This window comes from Somniosus microcephalus, chromosome 11 (assembly GCF_052327205.1).
Source record: "Somniosus microcephalus isolate GS21.2 chromosome 11, FLI_Smic_1.0, whole genome shotgun sequence".
Classification (NCBI taxonomy): domain Eukaryota; kingdom Metazoa; phylum Chordata; class Chondrichthyes; order Squaliformes; family Somniosidae; genus Somniosus; species Somniosus microcephalus.
This window is the reverse complement of record NC_140997.1, coordinates 13,004,822-13,027,448: the sequence shown is the minus strand read 5'-3', so window position 1 is coordinate 13,027,448 and position 22,627 is coordinate 13,004,822.

Below are 22,627 nucleotides of genomic sequence, written 5' to 3'. Positions count from 1 at the left end.
AGTTTAGCCAACCCAACCAGATAGTACAGTATGTGGACGACCTACTCCTGTTCACGGACACAAGGGAGGAGCACGGCCCACTATTAGCCGAATTGTTGGAACTGTTAGAAAGGAAGGGTTTCAAAGTAAACCCGAAGAAAGCACAGATCGGCCAGCAGGAAGTCAAATTCCTGGGTCTGGCCATCCGCGCTGGAGAAAGAGCCATAGATAAGGCCAGAAGGGAATCAATACAAGATCTACCGATTCCCAACACAGTAACGGGTGTAAGGTCCTTTTTGGGTTTGACCGGGTACTGCAGAGATTTCATCGAGGACTATGCTGCCACAGCAGCCCCGCTACTTCGACTCTTACACAAGGGAGTCGAGTGGTCTTGGGATGAGGGGTGCCAGGCAGCATTCGAGAAGTTGAAAAGAGATCTGCAGACCGCGCCGGCCCTAGGGGCCATAGATGGGGGAGAGGAGTTCTTCCTGGAGGTAGCCGCTAGTGGGGACAGCCTGAGCGCTGTGTTGCTCCAGGAGCGGCACGGCAAGCTGAGACCGGTAGTTTATTCCTCCAGAGTGCTCACGGATGTAGAGAGGAGCTTCTCCAATTGCGAACGGCATCTCCTGGCCACGCATTGGGCTGTGAACAGATCAGTGATCTTCACAGGAACCTCTCCCATCACGCTCCTCACCCATCACACCTCCACAAAGATGCTTCTGGATGGAAGGATTAAGGATGGGACCGTAAGCAGCGCTCGGATTGCGCGCTGGACCCTCCTCCTTTCCCAGATGGATCTCAAAGTTAAAGGCCTCTGCGCGCCAAGGCTCGCAGCCAACATGGCATATCCCGGGACAGCCCATCGGTGTTCCGTAGAAGGGGTATGGGAGGTCAACATAGGTTTACGGGCCGGGATACACCCCACAGGCCGCGAAATCTACGTAGACGGTTCTAGCACTGTATCTGCTGGCGAACGACTCACAGGGTGTGGAGTTTATGACCCTGCGGCAAACATTGCCCTGGCAATTAAGCTCCCCAGCACTATGAGCGCACAGCAGGCTGAACTGTCCGTGGTGGCATACGTGGTTACCCATCCCGAGATTTTCCCAACCCCATACACGATTTGCTCAGACAGCATGTTCACATGCAATTCGTGTACAGAGTACCTCGCCATCTGGTCCCGACGCGGATATACCTCCGCGGACGGGCGGCCTTTAACAGTTAAGCCCTTGCTAGAAAAGATCCTGGCAGCTGTGGGAGAGGTGTTCATCCATAAGGTGAAGGCTCATTCCACCACAGAACCCCGCAATCAGGGCAACCAGCAGGCGGATGCGCTAGCCAGGGAGGGTGCCCGCAACGGCATTCTCTGGGACCCCTACGAACCCGGACCCGTGGCGGCAATCCAAGGCAGGGAGGGAATTCCAGGGAACACAGGGGTGACACCGCCCCCCAGACCTAAAGACCGTCCAAACCCTGGATTCCGCCCTAAAAACAGTCCTAAAAGCCATCACAGAAGGCAAGCAGGTAGAGGGTCCGTACAGTACGGCCGCCCTCACAGTCAAAGAAGGCATGCTGTTCCGAGAGGAGCAGTGGGTTGTGCCGCAGCAGCACCGGAGGGAATTCCTGCAACTGGCCCACGAGGGTCCAGGGGCGGGACACCCCGGGCCTGAGGTTACCTGGCAGTGGGTAGAGCAGGCGGGATGGTGGCCGGGACTTCGGGACGATGTCCGCGAATTCTGCACAAGCTGTCTTGTGTGCGCTGCAAACAACCCAGACCCCCACAAAAGGAAGGTGCCCATGGGGCACATCAGGAGGGTAGAGGGACCATGGCAGTCGATTCAGGTCAACTACATAGGGCCCCTGCCCGCCGCCCAGGGAGGCTATAAGTACTGCCTTGTCCTGGTAGATGTGTTCACCAAATGGGTAGAAGCTTTCCCGTGCAGAACGGCTACGGCACTGGGCACTGCTAAGATCTTGATTCGGGAAGTGTTCTCACGGTGGGGACTCCCCCGTTTTGTAGAGTCCGACCAAGGGAGTCAGTTCACCGGTCAAGTAATGCAGAACGCCCTCATGCTCTTGGGCATTGAGGGGAAGTGGCACATAGCATACAATCCCCAGTCATCCGGGATTGTTGAACGCATGAATCGGACCCTCAAGGAAAAGCTGAGGAAAGAGACAATGGGCTCGCCCCAGAAATGGGCGGAGGTCCTGCCTTTAGTCCTCATGGGGATCCGAGCCAGCCAGTCCAAAAGTACAGGGTATTCCCCGCACGAATTAATGACTGGAAGGATCATGCGAACACCCACCCATGTACTAGCCCCGGTGCTCACTGAGGGCCAGCTCCGAGAGATGAAACGAGACAAATTCGTCCAAACCCTTTTGGAGCGCCTGAAACAGATTTATGGGCAGGCGGCTGGGAACATGGGAAGACAGCATCAGGGAAATCGACTGTTACTGGAACCTCGTAAGCAACAAGAGTGGGTGTTCGGAGACCAGGTCATGGTCCGAAACTACGCCAGGGTAGGGAGTTTTGAACCATTGTACATGGGGCCTTACAGCATTGTAGACAAGGCCAGCCCCATGGTTTATGCAGTGAAGGTGCCCCGACGTACCAAATGGTTTCACATTAACCAGTGTAAACTGTTTAAACCGGGTGCACAAGGGCCAACAAAAGGGACCAGGTCTGAGAACAAAGATCCTCAGCCTGTAACAGAGTCACAGACCACACAGGCTGGAACAGTAGCCTGCTTGAAGGAAGGGGCCACCCCATCGGAGTGGGAGGTCTCCCCTCTAGATTGGGATTCGGACGAGGAAGAGCCCGAACAGCTCGACCTCGCCTTAGACCCAATCACGGAGGAGGAAGAGTCAGAGGACGACGATCCCGCCCTCGACTCAAGCTTGGGGGAGGTAGGGAATGGGGGCGGAGACTCACTACCTGTAGGGACAGGTGAGGTGGAGTCGGAAGCCACAAATCCCGACCCCGGGGGGGCGGAGCCTGAGGGAGGGGAGCTGGAGCCGGCAGCTGTGGAGGAACCACAGGCTGTGACGGTGACAGTCCCAACCCCCGGTCCCTCAGCCCCGGGAGCCCCACCCAAAGCAGCCCCTCGTAGGTCGGCTCGAGCGCCCCAGCCCAGAAAGTTTTGGCCAGATTCTCCCCATTTTTCCCAACCTCAGTTTAGAGCAGCCCCAGGAAGGCATGGTTCCCGTTCAACAGCGACAGGCTGCGGGGGATCAAAGCCGAAGGCCAGTGCAGCCCCACCGCAGGGTGTGGCGCGCGACAGCCCTCACAGGGATTCAGTAGGCCGCCCCGCGGAGGGCGGCGCTGTACATAAGTTAAGTTAGGTAAATATGATGATAGTTTAAGGAATATATAAGTATACGGTGTTAAGAAATGTTAAGAGTACAATTTTGAAGTCTGCCCGGTATGTGTGCTTGTTTGGGAGCGGGGTCCAGGAACCCGCGCGTCCATTTAACTAGGCCAGCACCTATTGGGAGCCCGGCTACATCATTTTATTGGTTACAGAAACCTGGGATATGATGAAAAAGATTCTCATCGTGTTCGTGGCGATCGGGTGCGGGTGGGCCTACCGAGGCCGCACCAAGGACATCATCATCTTCGGGTGTTCCGGGGACACGGCCCCCATCGCAACGGATGGGACAGGGGAGCGAGAGGTTGAGGAAACCGCCACCTACTTCCACCAGGGGAGATGGCCAGGTTGGCTGGGGACGAATTCTACGGAATACTCCAGCAATTTCGGTTTTGCCTACCAAGAGACTTCGTTAACGTGCCCTCGGGTGCGGATCCTTGCACCCAGAGTCAGCGTTACCGTGGGAAAGAGGATCTGTCTGGTGTGTAATGGGAACGTACCACTAAGGCGATGGTGGTGGCTGCGAAAGCTGGGAAAGGACATGAGGAACTCTACGGTCGAGTGGGAGCGACTGGGTAATAATACCCATCGGACTATTACGGGGACTCACGGACAATTACGTGTGTGTTGGGACAAATGGTGGGAACCAGATGAAGGAATATATGTCTGTATGTGGGGTTCAAGACACGTTTGCCCTAAGGGCGTATCCATCTTCTTCCAGAGGCAGTGGCAGGATGAAGGAAAGGGGATGAGATGGGATGTCAGCACTCGAGCGTGCGGAGCCCCATACTCCCCTATTCCGGTAAACGCCACTGAACTCATCACCCGCCCACGCAAGCCCCTGCCCACGCTTCCGCTGGCACTAGCCCAGAAAGAAGGGTGCCCAACCACCACCAAGGGACCCGGGAACGGTTTAGTATTGGTACCCACCGGTCAGGTGCTGTACCAAGGGGTACACTACGCGGTGGCCTCAGTGATTTTAAATCTCACTGAGGTACGATTGCCAGAGTGGTGTCCCAAAGAAACGGAACAATTATACCAGGTCCTGTTAACCCGAATGTTTAGACAGTTTTACGAGTTTGACTTTGCCGACATCGACAAAGATAAATTATACACCACACCACCAGAAGTCTTGGATCGAGTCGGGAGGCAAAGAAGGGGTACAGTAAATGACATATTCACTGCTTTTAATACCGGGACATCTGTCGTCAACGCTCTAGATAACGTGGAGCTGCAGACACAGATCAACGGTTTAAAAGCCCAGTTAAGGAACATACTGACAGACGAAAATAAGGTAGTGGGTTCTGAGTTACATGAGGACTAGGCCATGACACTACACTTTAAGGAAATAATAGCTGAGCTGGAGAAACACGCGAGAACGGTAAATGCGCTCATTAAGGAGGATCGGAAAGCGTCCGATCAAGCTGCGCAAAACGAGGCCTGTGTGCTATACGGGGCGTGGTTACTGGGCGAGGGCCGCAGTAATCTTGAGGATTTAAAACAGGGTTTGGTCCCGTCCTGGATCAGCAACAAGCACTTGCAAGCGCTCCACCCTTTTGAGAATGCATTAAGCCCGTGCCAGCTCAGACTAGCTGCAGAAGCGTACCCAGTTCCAGTGGACTGCGGACGTTCGAATCATACTATCATGGGAATAGTGGTAAGAATGCCGGTGTTGGGTCCCGCAGCAAAGCCCGCCCCGGTATACAGGGTGGAGAACATTGGAGTCATTCAGGGGGGCGCACACATTCGTTACGCAGTGATCCCGCCTTACGTCATCAGATGGGAGCGTACGATGAAAGGCACCGACCTCTCGGGATGTCGGAGCCGGGGAGCACACATCATCCTGTGTCCCCAGCACTTGAATGCCTTTTTGAAACCACAATGCGGGTTCAGAACCGCTAGCGCGAAGCCGATAAATTGCACCATGGAGGCAATGGCAGAGGACCATGTGCCCCCGCAGGTAGCATATATCGGGGGTGGGACATACTGCGTCACCACTGCAGTGCCTCACTACCGCTATGGACAACACGAGTGGCGTTCGATCAGTGATAGCAGTTTCTGTTTCAAACCCAGGGCTGAGGTTCAAGTGGCACAACAACGAATTGTCCCCATTCCTGCACCCTCCACCGTTCACCTCACTGTCAAAGAGAATTTCACGGACTTGCAACGATTCATCGCGCATTTTGGTTATGTCATTCTCCCTCTTCCCGAACACCTCACCAAGATTTTAAAAGCCGTTATACTTTCACAGAAACACTTCTACACACTGGAGCAGAAGACTTTAGAGATAGGAAAAGACATATTGGACATAGCCATCCCACCATGGTGGGACTTGTTCACTAACATAGAGGTCCCGGCCTGGATTAGAATAGCATCCCACATCCTAGTAGTGTGTCAGGTTTTAATTGTGATATTTTTGCTCTTCGTGCATTGCAAAAGAGGCAAACGCCTCCAGAGGCACGAGAACACAGGAGAATGGAGAGAACGCTATGTGCGAATGGGGGAAGAAGACACCCCACTTTAAGCTGCTAGTATTGAAGGTTAAGCGTCCCTCCATTTTTAGATTTTGGCCATTTGCGTGTTTTTGTTTTAAGGATATGAATATTGTTATGTTATTAGTCGTTCTTAAGTTTTTGGATTAATAAAAGGTGTATGCAGGTGGTGCAAGGGGGTATCAACCCCTACACATCTGACAGATGAATGTGTTATAGTTTAAGAAATGCTGCCTATGATTGTCCAAATGTGCAAAAGGTAATTTTCGTTTTTTTGGAAATGGGAACTGCATGTGTCGTGAGGGTCATAGATAGTTAAGTGCCAGGAATGTTTGGATGTGGGGAATCAGGGAAAATTTGCTCACCAAGGATTATTGATACCTCTAGCAAGCTATCAGTATCACAGGGGGGCCTGTAAGATTCGAAATTTTCAGCAATAATCACGCAAGAAAACAGGATAAAATAAGACTGTTTATTGGCCAAATTAAACTTGCACAGAAATACCTTTGATAAAGGGGCATACAAAATGGCCGCCGGGCCTCGTGATCAGTTTTCTGGACCGTTTGATTTCTGTTACTGCAAGCCAGACAGGCTTGTGGATTGAAGACAGTAAGCCCGCGAAAGCCAGTATCTGGGAACCGAAACTCAGGGAAACAGCATACATATTCAATGGATTCTAAGTACAGGATGGGGCCCATCAAGATATGGGCAGACAATGCAAAAACACTTATCCCATTTATTGTACAAAGGAGAAACCGTTTAACAGCCATCAAGGAAAATCTCCGGACCGATCAATATGCGAACCAAGTCGCGGTGACAATGTAAAAGACATTAAAAGACATTATCGGCCAGGAAGGCCAGTTAAGTTATCACCGGCTCCCGTTACAAGACAAAGCGCCCCTGCAGAGATTTCTGCCCGCCAAAATTAATACAAAGACAGGACTATGATTTGGCGGGAGATAAGACTGTCCCAAAAGAGTATAACTATGGATTGAAAGTCCATCAAAGTTATCGGAGAACGATCGGAGTCATCGACGGAACGAACGGACGAACGAAGGACGGACGGTGACGGTTACACCGATCCAGGATCGGCGCCTCTTCTACCTCGGTAGCTTCGGAATCAATGAAGATGCTTCGTCTTTTTAAAGACGCTTCGGACGGACAATTTCGGTGAAAAGACAACGTGGTCAGTGTTCAGCCAGACAAGGCTCGGTGACGACGAGAAGACGACGAGGGTGGCCCGGGTACTGGGGTCGGGAGATCATCGACGACCCAGGCCGAAGGAGAAGAAACCCTCTGGAAAGCCACCGAGCCAGGCGGGAGCGAGAAAGGTCCTCGGCATACCATTCGGCCAGAGACCTTCAGATTCTCCCATTTGCATGCAGTTCTTCAACAGCTTTTAGCTGATTTTCAACCTTGACGAGCGCTCATCGAGGCTGTGTCTACCCCGCCGCCTCGAACGAGAGAGAATATCGACTGCGCCAGAAGTTTCCAAATCCACGTGACGACGGAAAGCGGTGCCAAAAGGCTGCGAACCCCCTTTTTCGCGATTTTGAGAGTGGTGAGCATGATCCCAAGTTCCTCAGGTCGAAACTTAGTTTAGGTATAGGGGAGGGAGTTAAGGGTAATCGTAATGTGTTTTCCCTTTTACGATGTGCCGTGTGTTCCCCATTTCCATAGAGTCAAGTTCATAAATTTGTGCATGATTGTAGTTACTTTAATCTGTGCCTATGACATGTATTTTGTAATGCTTCAAACTGTTTAAAATAAAAGCATCCATTTTGTGCTATTCAACCTGGTCTATTGAGTCCTTTCTCTGCATTACAGTTCTCTGCATCTAAGTCCAAGGTCTAGAACCGTAGGGGGAGTGGGTCAAACCACTCAAGGGTAATTATTGCACAAAGCCTGGCAGGAGACCAGAACGAGCAAGAGAAACCCCCTACACTACCATAAGTTCTTGCCGAATTTATCTACAATTCTGCACCCACTGAACGCCCTACTGCAAACAGGAGTAACATGGAAATGGAGTGATGAGTGTAAGCGTGCCTTTCAGAAATGTAAATGCCTAATCACTTCAAAAGAAGCATTGGCCCACTACAATCCAACACTACCGATTCGGTTAGCATGTGATGCGTCTCCCTATGGCATCGGAGCGGTGCTGTCACACAAATTCCTTGACGGTTCAGAGAGGCCAACAGCCTTTGCGTCGCGCTCGTTAACCTCAGCCAAGCGTAACTACGCCCAGATTGACAGGGAGGCCCTCAGCCTGGTGTGGGGGGTGAAGAAGTTCAATCACTATCTGCATGGGCAGAAATTCACCCTACTGACTGATCATCAGCCCCTGGTCTCCATTTTTAACCCAAAGAAGGGCGTTCCGGTGATGACGGCGCAACGGCTGCAAAGATGGTCACTTTTTCTAGGGGCACATCAGTACGACATAGAGTACAAGGGTACGAAACAGCATGGAAACGCTGATGGGCTGTCGCGCCTACCATTGCCTACGGTAGAGGAAGCACCTGCAGTGGACCCTGTTGAGATATTCCATGCGACCATAGTCGAATGTCTACCTGTTACAAACTCAAGTATAGAGAAGGAAACCCAAAATGACCCGACACTCTCTCAGGTCTATGATTTGACGGTGAAGGGATGGCCAGCACATGGCGACTCACTGTTGCCAGCATTCTCACCAAGGAGAGAACAGCTGTCAGTGTGCCGGGGGACCTTGATGTGTGGATCCCGAGTGGCAATTCCACCCAAGTTGAGAGATAGAGTGCTCAATGGGCTTCATGAGGGTCATCTGGGAGGGGTAAAAATGAAGAGCCTAGCCAGGGCGTTTGTGTGGTGGCTGGGAATCGATAAAGAAATCGAGGATATGACCAAGAGATGCACAGGATGCCAGAAGGTCCAAAACGCTCCACCACAGGCCCCGCTACATCCATGGGAGTGGCCCTCATCTCCATGGCAACGGGTACACATTGATTTTGCTGGTCCATTTATGGACTCAATGTTCCTAATTGCTGTGGACGCCCATTCGAAATGGCCAGAGGTCATCAAAATGTCCTCCACCACCACGGAGAAAACTATTGCAGTCCTACGGACCATCTTCGCCAGGAATGGCTTGCCAGACAGATTTGCTCCGACAATAGGCCACAGTTTGTGTCCGAGGATTTCCGGAGGTTTCTGAGGAATAATGGGGTGAAACATTACACATCTGCCCCATATCATCCAGCCACAAATGGATTGGCTGAGAGGTTTGTTCAAACCTTTAAAAAGGCAATAAAGGCAATGTATAATGACGACATGCCACTACAACACAAGGTGGATAATTTCTTGTTTGCTTACCGGAGTGCGACACATGCAGTCACCAACCAAGCTCCAGCCGTAATGTTCTTCAACCGAAGGCTAAGATGTCGCCTGGATTTGCTCAAACCAAACATAAGACGAGATGTTGAGGATAAGCAATTCCAGCACATAAATGAGAAGCCAACCAGGAGCTTCAAGATAGGGCAACCAGTCTTGGCCCGCGACTACCGAACAGAAAAATGGCAGCCAGGAACGATATGCACACAGCAGGGACCACTAATGTACACAGTGGACGTTGGAGAGAGCATTGTGAGGCGCCATGCTGACCAGATTCTAGAGTCACAGGAACAAGCCAAACCCATACCACGAGCAGGTGCACCTGGTAATCAACCCAAAGTACAGATTGCGTCTGCCTCAGAAGCAGTGGTATTGGAAGCTGACGAACCAACCAATGACAATGAGCCAGAATCAACTCCGCCGCAAGAACAGGATACTCGAGAAAGGCGCTATCCAGTCAGGATCAGGAAGCCTCCTCAAAGACTGAACTTATAAATGATTATTTCAGTTGGTGTATATAGTACAGAGAAAATTGTAATTGTAATTTAGTTGTTAAATGAATGTTATGTACTGTTTATCTAAAAGGGGAGGAATTGTTGTGTATGTACCTTTAAGAGAAGAACTGATTCTATACTGCAGTACCGGCAGTGACCACCCCTGTATATAAAGCCATAGCAGGCTTCTGTACTTCAGTCTTAAGTTACCCTCTGTTCAGTAAATACCTGTTATTATTGTTCTCCTGCAGTCCGTGTATTATTGATACTCGGACACTACAGAGAAGGTGGCGGTGAGCCACCTTCTTCAACCACTGCAGTCCATGTGGTTTGGTACAACTGAGTGGCTTGCTAGGCCATGTAAGAGTCAATCACATTGCTGTGGGTCTGGAATCACATATAGGCCAGACCGGGTAAGGACAGCAGATTTCCTTCCCTAAAGGACGTTAGTGAACCAGTTGGGTTTTTGACAACACTCTATTAGTCACATGGTCACCATCACTGATACTCACCTTTCATTCCAGATTTATTTAATTAACTGAATTTAAAATCCCCAGTTGCCATGGTGGGATTTGAACTCTTGTATTCCGGATCATTAGTTCAGGCCTATCGGATTACTCGTCTAGTAACATTATCACTATGCTGTAGCGGTACCACCGAGTGTCCCTTACTTACCGGACATAATTCTCTTTAACGCGATGACGCGGGCGAACGCGATGACGCGGGTAAACGCGATGACGCGGACCAACGCGATGACGTCACGCCGCACATCATGTGACTGCCCCAAGCACGGGAAAACGCGATGATGTCATGATGCAATCCCCGGGACTGACTACTCAGTCCTCGTGGCGTCTCCGTCTGGTGAAGACCTATTTTATGGCTCGCCTGTACCGAGCTCTGCAACCTGTTAGAATTCCTCTGTTCCTGCATTAAAAACCTTTTTGATTGTTCTCCTGGAGTCGAACTCGATTATTAAGTAGGAATTCGTCCAATACCTACATCGGTAAACCCGAATACCTACAATTGGTGACCCCGTCTCCGTGAACGTTTTTCACGGAAGACGCGCACAGCCTGAACCCCGTCTCTGTGAACGTTTTCACAGAAGTCGAACAACAACCGACGAACAACAACCGACGAACACCAATTCCTACAATTGGTGACCAACGACATGAGGACGGGAGCTCATCAATACCTACATTGGTGACCCCGTTTTTTGTGAACGTTTTTCGCGAAAGCAGCACAGCCGGACCCCGATTTTTCGTGAACATCTTTCACGAAAGAAGCATGCCTGGAAGCTACAGCCGTTTCGCTCAGCTACCGCAACACTGGGAGCAACAACCGCCCTCGTGCTTTATCCTGGTAGAAGCCCCGTTCGCCTTGTGCAACATCGATATGGCGCAGACCACGTACCTGGATACGGTCTCCGTTTTCGACAGCTCTACCGACTTTCGGAGCGTCAGCCTCTTCAACAACCCCACGGCAGAACAGCAAGTATAACACCCTCACAGCGTGGGTACAGCACGTTTACGGGCTCACAGGATTGGAGTGCGCCCCGGCGGAGAGGCCACGAGGAATCAGTCCTCGCAAACCACCCCTCGCAACCCACGAGGACTCGCCCCTCGCAATCCACGAGGATTCACCCCTCGCAACCAACGAGGGCTCACCCCTCGCAACCCACGAGGACTCGCCCCTCGCAAACTACGAGGACCCATCCCCCGCTGACGCCGCACCAGCCTGTCAGCCTGCTGGTCTGTCTTTTCTACCACGTTTTTCGGCGCAACGGCAAAGCGTTGCCACCCTCCCGGCAGTTTATCCCCCTACCGAAATCAACAACAATTAGAAGCGTTGCCACCCTCCCGGCAGTTTTTCCCCCTACCGCAATCAACAACTAGAAGCGTTGCCGCCCTCTCTACAGATTTCCCCTCAACAAAAGCAAACATCTACTGATGCTGCGACCATCGAGGACGGGTCCAACGGGCATCCCGCGGCCGCGATCGGCTTCGCGAAAATTGCTGTCATCACCGATCACTGATCAATGCAGCAACGGTTCACTCTCTTCTGTGTTACCATAGTAGCACTACGGCACGCACCGTTCCGTGCGTTCCTGACTGCCGGAGAGTTCGCTCGCCTGTCGGCGAGTTCACCGACCTGCCCAGACCCACGTTTCTTTCCTCCTGGATCACCCGTTCAGCGTTCCTGCAGATTTTGTCAGACTGGGGACCTTTTCCCAACAATGACAGAGCCATGGTCCACGTCTGCCCAACCTGCCAGTCACTATGACGCGGCCAGCTGTTTCGCCCCGGCGCCCGCTTCGAACCACGGGCTGCAGAGGTCACACGCTTCCACGGTCCTTCACAGGACTGAATACGTTTTATTCACCCTTACACACATCGGGATCCGCTCCAGACCCCATTTACCGGACCACATATTTGGACCTCGCCCGCCGAGTCGGGACAGCATGACCGCTGAGACCACCAACCACCCATCGTCATTACGCCAACCCAAGTACGACCGCCCGCCAGACCACCAGCCACCCAACAGTCTCCGTCTCGAGACTACAGGAGTCGTTCGGACAGGCTCATCAGACCATCTCATTGGTTGACGTTGTCCGTTAAAGCGAATTCTGGGGGGCGCATGTAGCGGTACCACCGAGTGTCCCTTACTTACCGGACATAATTCTCTTTAATGCGATGATGCGGGCGAACGCGATGACGCGGGTGAACGCGATGACGTGGGCGAACGCGATGATGTGGGTAAACGCGGTGACGCGGACCAACGCGATGACGTCACGTCGCGCATCACGTGACTCACCCAAACGCGGGCAAACGCGATGACGTCACGCCGCACATCACGTGACCGCCCCAAGCGCGGGAAAACGCGATGACGTCATGACGCAATCTGCGGGACTGACTACTCAGTCCTCGTGGCGTCTCCATCTGGTGATGAACTATTTTATGGCTCTCCTGTACTTATCTCTGCAACCTGTTAGAATTCCTCTGTTCCTGCATTAAAAACCTTTTTGATTGTTCTCCTGGCGTCGAACTAGATTATTAAGTAGGAATTCGTCCAATACCTACATCGGTAAACCCGAATACCTACAATGCTACCATTCTCTTCTTGGGAAGTGAGTTTAACCAGACTGAACTCAATTCCTGGTGAGCATGAGGCGTCAACGCAAAACTAACCCTCATACTTAGCAGTAAAATGCAGGTCCCACCAAAAAATAGTTCAACGCTTACCTTTGCCGGGCCTCGTCGGTCCCAGGCGCCGATCAGTTCTTACCTAAAATGGCAATCGGGGGCCTCGTTACATCATAGGGCTCCCAATTTCCATATTAAAAGGGGGGTCTTTCACCTGAAACGGGCAGGCGCTTTGGACACCTTTCAAAATGGCGTCAGCCACGTTGCCGTTGGTAACGGGGCGGTAAGGCTATCCAGCCCATCTTGAAGCCATCACCACCCCATTAATGCTAGACAAATGCTAGAAATGACTTGCATTTCTATAGCGCCTTTCATGACGGCAGGATGTCCCAAAGTGCTTCACAGCCAATTTTGGCTTTTGAAGTGTTGTCACTGTTGTAATGTAGGAAATGTGGCAGCCAATTTGCGCACAGCAAGCTCCCAACAAAGAGCAATGTGATAAATGACCAGATAATCTGTTTTTAGGTGTTGGTTGAGGGATAAATATTGGCCAGGACACCGGGGAGAACATCCCTGCTCTTCTTCGAAATAGTGCCGTGGGATCTTTAATATCCTCCTGAGAGGGTAGGTGGGGTCTCGGCTTAACGTTTCATCTGAAAGACGGCACCTCCGACAGTGCAGCCCTCCCTCAATACCGACACTGGGAGTGTCAGCCTGGATTTTGTGCTCAATTTCCCTGGGGTGAAACTTGAACCCATAACCTTCTGTATAACCTTCTGTATATAAATGCAAATCTTTCTTTCTGACTGAGAAGGGAGAGTGCTACCCACTGAGCCATGGCTGACATAGGCTTCAACCTGGGTGGTTCTTGAACCAGAGAGCAGGTTAGCTGAAACATAATGATGCCAGAAGCCCTATTTTTAAATGAGGGAAGGCTTGCTTTGATATCGTATGATGTAGAGAGACTGGGCCTGAATTCAGCGTGGGTTCCGCTGCAACCCTGACAGGAGACAGCAGAATCTACGAGTCAAACGGCAGGGGTGTGGTTATGCCCATTCTCCGCCGATTCTGGGATTTTCCTTGTGAGGGGAGTGGAATCTCCACACGCCCCTTACAAGGCAAATGGCGGGCGGGGGTGGGGGGAGGTGGGGGTGGTTGAGGGGACTCCCTAAAGCCGGGAGTTCCCTCTCCTGCTTCCCAGTTGAGACCCTATGTTGTAGAGGCAGCCAGCACGTTGAGGGAATGGAGGTCTACCAACTCCCCCGGGGCATGTCTGGGCCTCAGCACTGGAACCTGGGCCACTCGCCAGGCCCAGACGGCCGCACAGGTGCGAAACCTTTTTTTTTGAAAGGCTAACGAGCTCTGGCTCCCTCGCTCATGGGGGCCAAGAGGAACGAACGTTGGCGGAACTGGCCTGGGCTACCACCCACTCCCCCTCACGGCGCAACCCAGCCAATGTTGGCACCAAACAGGTTCAGCACCAAAGACAGAGCGGGCACTTGCGTCCAGCTGCCCTGTGCGGTCGAGGTGCCCTCCCGCTGACCCCGCGAAACTGCTGGGATTGCAACCCGAGGAAGTTTGGAGCCACCTGTTCTTTCGTGTCAGCTGTGGCCCAGTGGGCAGCACTCTCTAGGTGGGAGGGGCTAGGAGTGAGCCAGGTGTGACTGGTTGCCTAATTGCAGCTGGGTGTTGGAGGGAGTTTTGTAAAAAGTTGGTGGAGGGTTTTGGGGTGTTGTTTTCAGGTTTTAGGGCCTTTTTGGCCCACAAAAAACAGCCAGATGGCTGCTGAGGGGTCCGGAGTGCCGGGCCCCTCAGAGGACAATATTCCCGAGAGGAATTTTATTAGGGAAGAAACTGTGGTGGGAAAGGGAAAAAAAAGGCCTAAAGATTTGGGCCGGGACCTCAGGAGGTTTGGTAAAGAAAATACGGTGGTGGTGCAATGTGAAGATAAGAAGATTCGAGCCTGGGATATAATTCAGGCGGTTCATGAGGACTGTGGTGAGGGAAGCTGTTTTGCCTGCCGACCAAAAACAAATGTGGGATTTGAGGTGACGGTCAGTGGCCGTGAGGAGGTGGAAAAACTGCTGCTCAGTCTGAAAGTTGGAGAGAAATTCTTGGAGGTGACTCTGCTATATTCAGAGGAGGTGGTGGTTTCATTTTTGAACTTGCCTGTGTACATCGAGGATGAAGCGCTGAGCAAAAAGTTGGAGTCGTGGAACATTAAAATCTGTTCCGAAATAAAGAGGAGGTACTATCCGGGAACACGGGTAGCAGACGGAACCCGGTATGTAAAGGTGCGGTTCCCAGAGGGGGTGAGGTCTTTGCCGTACAGTATGAAGTTTGAGACACTGGAAGGAGTGCAGTACTTTCGTGTGCTGCACGATAACCAAGTAAAGGTGTGTTACTATTGTCTGGAACATGACCATCTCGTAAGAAACTGTCCTGATTTGTATTGTTACAATTGCGGTGAGTCGGGACATATTGCGCGGAGCTGCAAGGCGGAGAGCTGTGGGGTGTGTCGTAAAGGCCCCACCCGCTGTGAGTGTGTGGCAGAAGGGAGCGAAATGAGTGATGAGGAGATGGGAGAAGGAACAGGAGAGGAGTGTGGAACGGCCGGAGGTGCGGTGCAGTCAGAGGACACAGCCGGTAAAATGAAGGAAAAAGGAGCACAGGAAGAGGCAGAGGATGGCGGAGCGGAGATCGAGATGGAGATGGCGGAAAACACGGCGAGGGCTGTGGAGGGGAACCAATATAGCAGCGGGCAGCAAGGGTCGAGTGCAGACTCGAGCCTTAGTGCAGTTCGGCTCCCCCTGGGGAGTCTGGTGTCTGCGGGGGGAGAGGAGGCAGGAGCGGGGTGTGTGGTGGAAGTGAGTGCTCCAGGGAGAGGCGGGGAGTCGGATATTTTGGTGAGCAGGAGGGGGCAAGCCGGGGAGAGGGTGCAAGAGGCAGGAGCCTTAAAGGGACAGCAGGATGGGATCGGCGAGATAGAGACGTCAGAAGGGAACAATTTAGGTGCGCCATTGTCCCATGGAGTGAGGGAACAAGGTGCAAGGGTCAGAGGTGGAGACGTGGTCGAAGGGGGCGGCACAGTGGGAGAAACTGCGATAGCAGGAAGACTCTCTATGGGAGATGAAGTATCTGACGGGGAGCAGGATTATGTATCTGATGGGGAGCAGGCACAGGGGTTTGCAGAAGAGCTTGAGTGTGAGGAATTAGAGGGGGACAGAGACATGGAAGTCGGGGATGGGGTGGCATCATGTGGAAAGGGAAAGGTTAGTGAGGGGCAGAAGGAGGGAGGAAGGGCAGCTCCTGGGTCCAAACTTAAGGCAAGGAAGAGGCTGAAACAGCAGGGAGGGGTCAAACAGGAGGTGAAAAAGAGCCGGAGGCTGCAGGAAAAAGCAACAGCTGCCCGAAAAGTTGAGAAGGAGCATGAGAGGAGGGAAGAGCCAGAGATTAAATGGTGGGGAGATTATTGGGCATACTTCCCTTCTTTGGAGCCATGATTACATTGGTCTTGATTAATGTGAACGGACTGAGGGGTGAGAAGAAATTGCAGTAGTTGTTGCAGGATTTTAAAGGCACGGACTTGTTGTGTCTGCAGGAAACCTTTTGGGATGAGGATATTTTAGAAAGAGTTCGGAAGGTTTGGAAGGGAGAGGTGTTTGCAAGTTGTGCAAACAATAACCGTAGAGGGGTGGCTGTTTTGGTGAGTCCGTCCATAGAAGAGAACGTTGCCTTGGTGGACAAGGACACTGAGGGGAGATTTTTACGGCTAAGGGTAAAAATGGAGGGATTTAATTGTGATCTCTTTAATATCTATGCACTGAACAACCATTGCAAGCGTCGCGAGTTTTTTCGGGGGTTATTCACTGAAGTGGCAGAGGTGGAAAATCCTTGTATAGTGGGGGATTTTAATGTATTTTTATCTTGGATGGACATTTCAGCCCAGATGACCTTTAAAGATGATAACTCCAGAGGGATGATTGTAAAAATGATGGCAAATTTAAATTTGAGAGACTTATGGAGGGACCAGAACCCCATAAAAAGGGAGTTCTCCAGAGCAGGTTGGGTGGGTGATGTTTTAAAACAGAGCCGAATAGATTTTGTGTTAATGCGGGAAGGGTTAAGTTCGGAGGTGATGGAGATTTATTATAAAAAAGTATTTTTTAGTGATCACTCGGCTTTGGTTCTTAGAATTAGGAACAGCAGAGTTAAGATCGGTTCAGGGGTGTGGATTTTAAACAATCAATACCTGAAAGAAAGTGCTTATAAAGAAGGAATTATAAATATAATAAAGAATGCTTGGAAGGAACTTTTGTTCCTGAAAGAAAGAAGAGTTTGGTGGGACAATTTCAAATATGAGGTAAAAGTTTTTTCGGTACGTTCTGGGAAAAAGAGGGCGGCAGCTAACCGGCATCGAGAAGAGAATATAAACAAAAGGTTTACGGATGTCTGTAAAGCAGTTGACGGAGGGGATAAGGGAGCTGAGACTAAGCTCCGGGTGCTAAAGGAAAAGTGGGAATTATTGCAAGCTGAAAAATGCAAGGGGGCCATTCTCCGTGCAAAGGCTAGAGATGCATTGGAGGGCGAAAGATGCACTAGATATTTTCTGGAGCAGGAGAAGCTGCGACAGAGATTATTGTTAATTGAGGAGTTGAAGGTTGGGGAGAAGATCATTCATGAAAGTGGGGAGATTTTAGAGGCGGCTAGCAGCTTTTATCAAGAGCTATATACAAAAGAAGACATTTCCAATTTGGAGATGGAGAAGGTTACTGCTTTTATTGAAGCGGGTTTAAAGGAGGATGAGAGAAGCATGTGTGATAAAGAAGTAAGATTAGCGGAAATAAAAGTAGCAATAAGTGGAATGAAGGTGGGGAAAAGCCCAGGGTCCGATGGACTAAGTGCAGAATTTTATAAGGAATTTTTCGAGATTTTAAGTCCATTGCTCTTAGAAGTTTTTAAGGAAATTAAAATTGAGGGAAGCCTGGCCCCATCTATGAGGAGAGGTATCATAAGCTTAGCTTATTATAAAAATAAAGGGGATAGACGGGATCTGAAGAATTGGAGGCCCATCACACTATTAAATGTGGATTATAAGATCTTGGCGAGGGTTATGGCAAATCGTTTGAAGGAGGTGTTACCGGAGATAGTTTGGCCCTCTCAGCCCTATGGAGTCATAGGCCGGGACATCGCAGACTCTGTGGTCTCAATCTGAGATGCGATAGAGCTCATGGAAGAGAGTGGGAGGGAGGCTTATGTATTAAAGATAGATCAAGAGAAAGCCTTTGATGGGTCTCTCATGAGTTTTTATTGAAGGTTTTGGAAGCATTTGGTTTCAAGGAAAATTTCATTCAGTGGATAAGGATTTTTTATTCAAACATATTTAGCTGTGTTAAATGTAATGGTTTTTTATCCAAGTATTTTCCGATACAGAGTTGTCCCCTGTCCCCATTGCTGTACACATTGGTAGCAGAACCATTAGGTTACATGATGCGAAAGAAACAAGGTGTAGTTGGGATTGTGGTACCCAGTTCTGGGCTGGTGTCGGTGATACACCAATATGCAGATGACACAACCTTAACATTGAGAACTGGGAGTCAGTGAGGAAAGCTATGGATGTAGTGGAGGAATATTGTAGAGCTTCAGGTGCCAGAGTGAATTATAGTAAGTCCCAATGCCTGGTTGCAGGGAGGGGTAGGGGGGAATGGTTGGGGGAATGTCCCTTTAAGGTGGTGGAGGTTTTGGAAGTTCTGGGGGTGCATATGGGGTGCAAGAAAGACAGGGAAGAAGTGGATCGATTAAATTGGGAACCGAAGGTTATGAAAATTAAAAAGATTTTGGGAAGATGGGAAAGAAGGTGGTTGAAAGTGCAAGGAAGAGCGACAGTGGTGTCTGCTCTCCTGCTATCTAAGCTATGGTACTTATTGATGGTGGAGGATATTCCTGAGTGGGCAGAAAAGTCCATCCGAGAGGCTTGTGTGAGGTTTTTATGGGAAGGGAAACCAGCCTTGGTGGCTTACAATACCATCATTGGACGGAGAAATCAGGGAGGACTCAATTTCCCAGATATTGATTTGAAGAAAAAATCCTTTAGAATCAAATGGGTGAAGAGATTTCTTCAGAAGTCAAATACAAGTTTTTGGAAAAGTTCTTTTGAGCATTTTTAAAAATGAAGTGGGATAGGAGGGCAGGGGATATTGTATATGGAATACAATAATATGTTTTTGAAATCGATTAAACTTCTCCCTAGGTTTTATAAGGGGGTTGTAGAGACTTGGGCTCAATTTTTTAAAAGTGTGCAGTTTATGCGCAAGGGGGCTGAGGAATTTTTAGAACAGCCCTTATTTTTGAATAGGTGGGTCAACATCGAAGGAGAGGTTTTATTTAATCAAGCTTTTATAAAAGCTGGGATTATATCTGTGAAAGATGTATTATACGAGGTGATTCCAGGTTGGTTGCCGGAAGCGATAGTGAGGGACATGGTGTGGGAGGAGGATCAGGAGGTAGAAGGAAAAGCAATAGGAATCATGTATGAGAAGATTGTGAGGGCAATGCCACAGGATTGGATGGAAGAAATAAATGCGGAAATCTCCAAAGGAAGTAAAATGCGTCCTGCTTTTCCAAGCTTTGTACTGGAGAAAGGGGGAGAGTTAGTCCAATTTGACAACTGTAATACTCGAGATTTCTATGAGGTATTCAGAGAATGGAGATTCAAGACACCTGCTGGTCAGGAGTTTTGGCAGAGTATATACCCACAGCTGGACTTCAACAGGATTTGGAAGGGAGTGTGGGCGAATTTTAAATGCCCAGAATGGATTGAACTGGATTTCAAATTAGCTCATAACCGGATTTTTACCATGACGGTCTTGTGCAAGATTGGACGAGTGGAGGCAGCAACTTGCCCAATGTGTGGGACACAGGATGAGACTCTGTCCCATTTACTGGTGTTATGTCCGCAGTTAAATGACTTTAAGTACTATGTTCGACAGTTGTGTGAAGCTTTTTTGCTGGGTGGGGACCGAACAGCGAGAATGGGAATCCCGTGGGACTCAATTTTGAGATGGAGATTGCAGGAGAGTCTGCCAGAGCCTAGCGGAGCGGCAATTAATTTAATGTTCTGTTTGGCTAGATTTGTGATTGTGCAAAGAAGGAATGCTCTGTTCTTTAAGGGGAGGAGAATCAATCTAAAAGAGTATTTTAAATATAAGCTAAAAGATCATTATAAGGCTCTGTGGATGTTTTATTCAGAAAGGAATTTAAGGACAGTATTTGACAACCAATTTTTAAAGTACAATCGATTAATATATGTTACAGGTGACAAATTAAACTTCAGGTTTTGATGTTAAAATGTGGTGGCGGAACGGCTGTGCAGAGCGGTGGAATTGATTTGTATCATACAATATAATGATCACAATGTTGTAAGTGTTCTTAATGTTCAATAAAGTATATTAATTTTAAAAAAGTGGGTAGCACTCTCACCTCTGAGTCAGGAGGTCGTGGGTTCAAGTCCCACTCCGGAGACCCGAACACAGGATCTAGGCCGACACCCCAGTGCAGTGCTGAGGGAGCGCTGCACTGTCGGAGGTGTTGTCTTTTGGATGAGACGTTAAACCGAGGCCCCGTCTGCCCTCTCAGGTGGATGTAAAAGATCCCATGTCAATATTTCAAAGAAGAGCAGGGGAGTTATTCCCGGTGTAACAACAGAAAATGCTGGAAAAACTCAGCAGGCCAGGCAACATCCATGGAGAGAGAAATAGAGTCAACATTTCAGGTCGAAACCCTTCGTCAAGACTGAAAAAGCACAGGAAATGAAACAGATTAAAAGGCCAGTTTGGGGGCTGGGAAATGGGGATGAAAGAATAAAAGAGAAGTGAAGAGACATTAAGAGGTATTGGAAACGAGATGAGATGGTGATAGGACTAGTAAAGAGACAAAAGACGGCTCGAGATTAGGTGTGAAATGCGCTGGCAGAATGAGAAACAGCTGCCATGTGGGAGAGAAAAAAAGGGGGAGGGCCAAAACAAAGGTGTGGATAAAAAATAAGTAAAAATGTAATAGGGGCCGAGGTTATGATCTGAAATTGTTGAACTCGATATTGAGTCCGGAAGGCTGTAAAGTGCCTAATCGGAAGATGAGGTGCTGTTCCTCGAGCTTACGCTGGGTTTCCGTGGAACAATGCAAGAGCCCGAGTACGGTGAGGTCTGAGTGGGAATGGGGCGGTGAATTAAAATGACAGGCGACCGGAAGCTCGGGGTCACTCTTATGGACTGAACGGAGGTGTTCCGCAAAGCGGTCACCCAATCTGCGTTTGGTCTCCCCAATGTAGAGGAGACCACATCGTGAGCAGCGAATACAGTATACTAGATTGCAAGAAGTACAAGTAAATCACTGTTTCACCTGGAAGGGGTGTTTGGGGATATCTCACCTCCTCGCCCATATCTCACCTCCTCACCCATATCGCACCTCCCCGCCCATATCTCACCTCCTCGCCCATATCTCACCTCCCCGCCCAAATCTCACCTCCTCGCCCATATCTCACCTCCTCGCCCATATCGCACCTCCCCGCCCATATCTCACCTCCTCACCCATATCGCACCTCCCCACCCATATCTCACCTCCTCGCCCATATCTCACCTCCTCGCTCATATCTCACCTCCCCGCCCATATCTCACCTCCTCGCCCATACCTCACCTCCTCGCCCATACCTCACCTCCCCGCCCAAATCTCACCTCCTCGCCCATATCTCACCTCCTCACCCATATCGCACCTCCCCACCCATACCTCACCTCCTCGCCCATATCTCACCTCCTCGCCCATATCTCACCTCCCCGCCCATATCTCACCTCCCCGCCCATATCTCACCATCCCGCCCATATCTCACCACCCCACCCAAATCTCACCACCCCGCCCATATCTCACCACCCCGCACATATCTCACCACCGTGCCCAAAAGGGGTAAGCCATTTAGGACTGAGATGAGGAGGAATTTCTTCACCCAGAGAGTGGTGAACCTGTGGAATTCTCTACCACAGAAGGCAGTTGAGGCCAATTCATTAAATATATTCAAGAAGGAGTTAGATATATTTCTTAAGGCTAAGGGGATCAAGGGATATGGGGAGAAAGGGAGATGGTACTGACTTTGGATGATCAGCCATGATCGCACTGAATGGCGGAGTGGGCTCGAGGGGCCAAATGGCCTACTCCTGCTCCTATCTTCTATGTTTCTATTTTTCTATATCTCACCTCCCCGCCCATATCTCACCGCCCCGCCCATATCTCACCACCCCGCCCACATCTCACTATCCTGCCCATGTCTCACCACCCCGCCCATATCTCACCACCCCGCCCAAATCTCACCACCCTGCCCATGTCTCACCACCCCGCCCATATCTCACCGCCCTGCCCATACCTCACCACCCCGCCCACATCTCACTATCCTGCCCATATCTCACCACCCCGCCCATTTCTCACCACCCCGCCCAAATCTCACCACCCTGCCCAAATCTCACCTCCCCGCCCATATCTCACCACCCTGCCCATATCTCACCACCCCGCCCATATCTCACTTCCCCTCCCCACCCATATCTCACCACCCTGCCCATATCTCACCTCCCCGCCCATATCTCACCACACCCCCCATATCTCACCTCCCCGCCCATATCTCACCTCCCCGCCCAAATCTCACCTCCCCGCCCATATCTCACCACCCCCCCATATCTCACCTCCTCGCCCATATCTCACCTCCCCACCCATATCTCACCTCCCCACCCAAATCTCACCACCCCGCCCATATC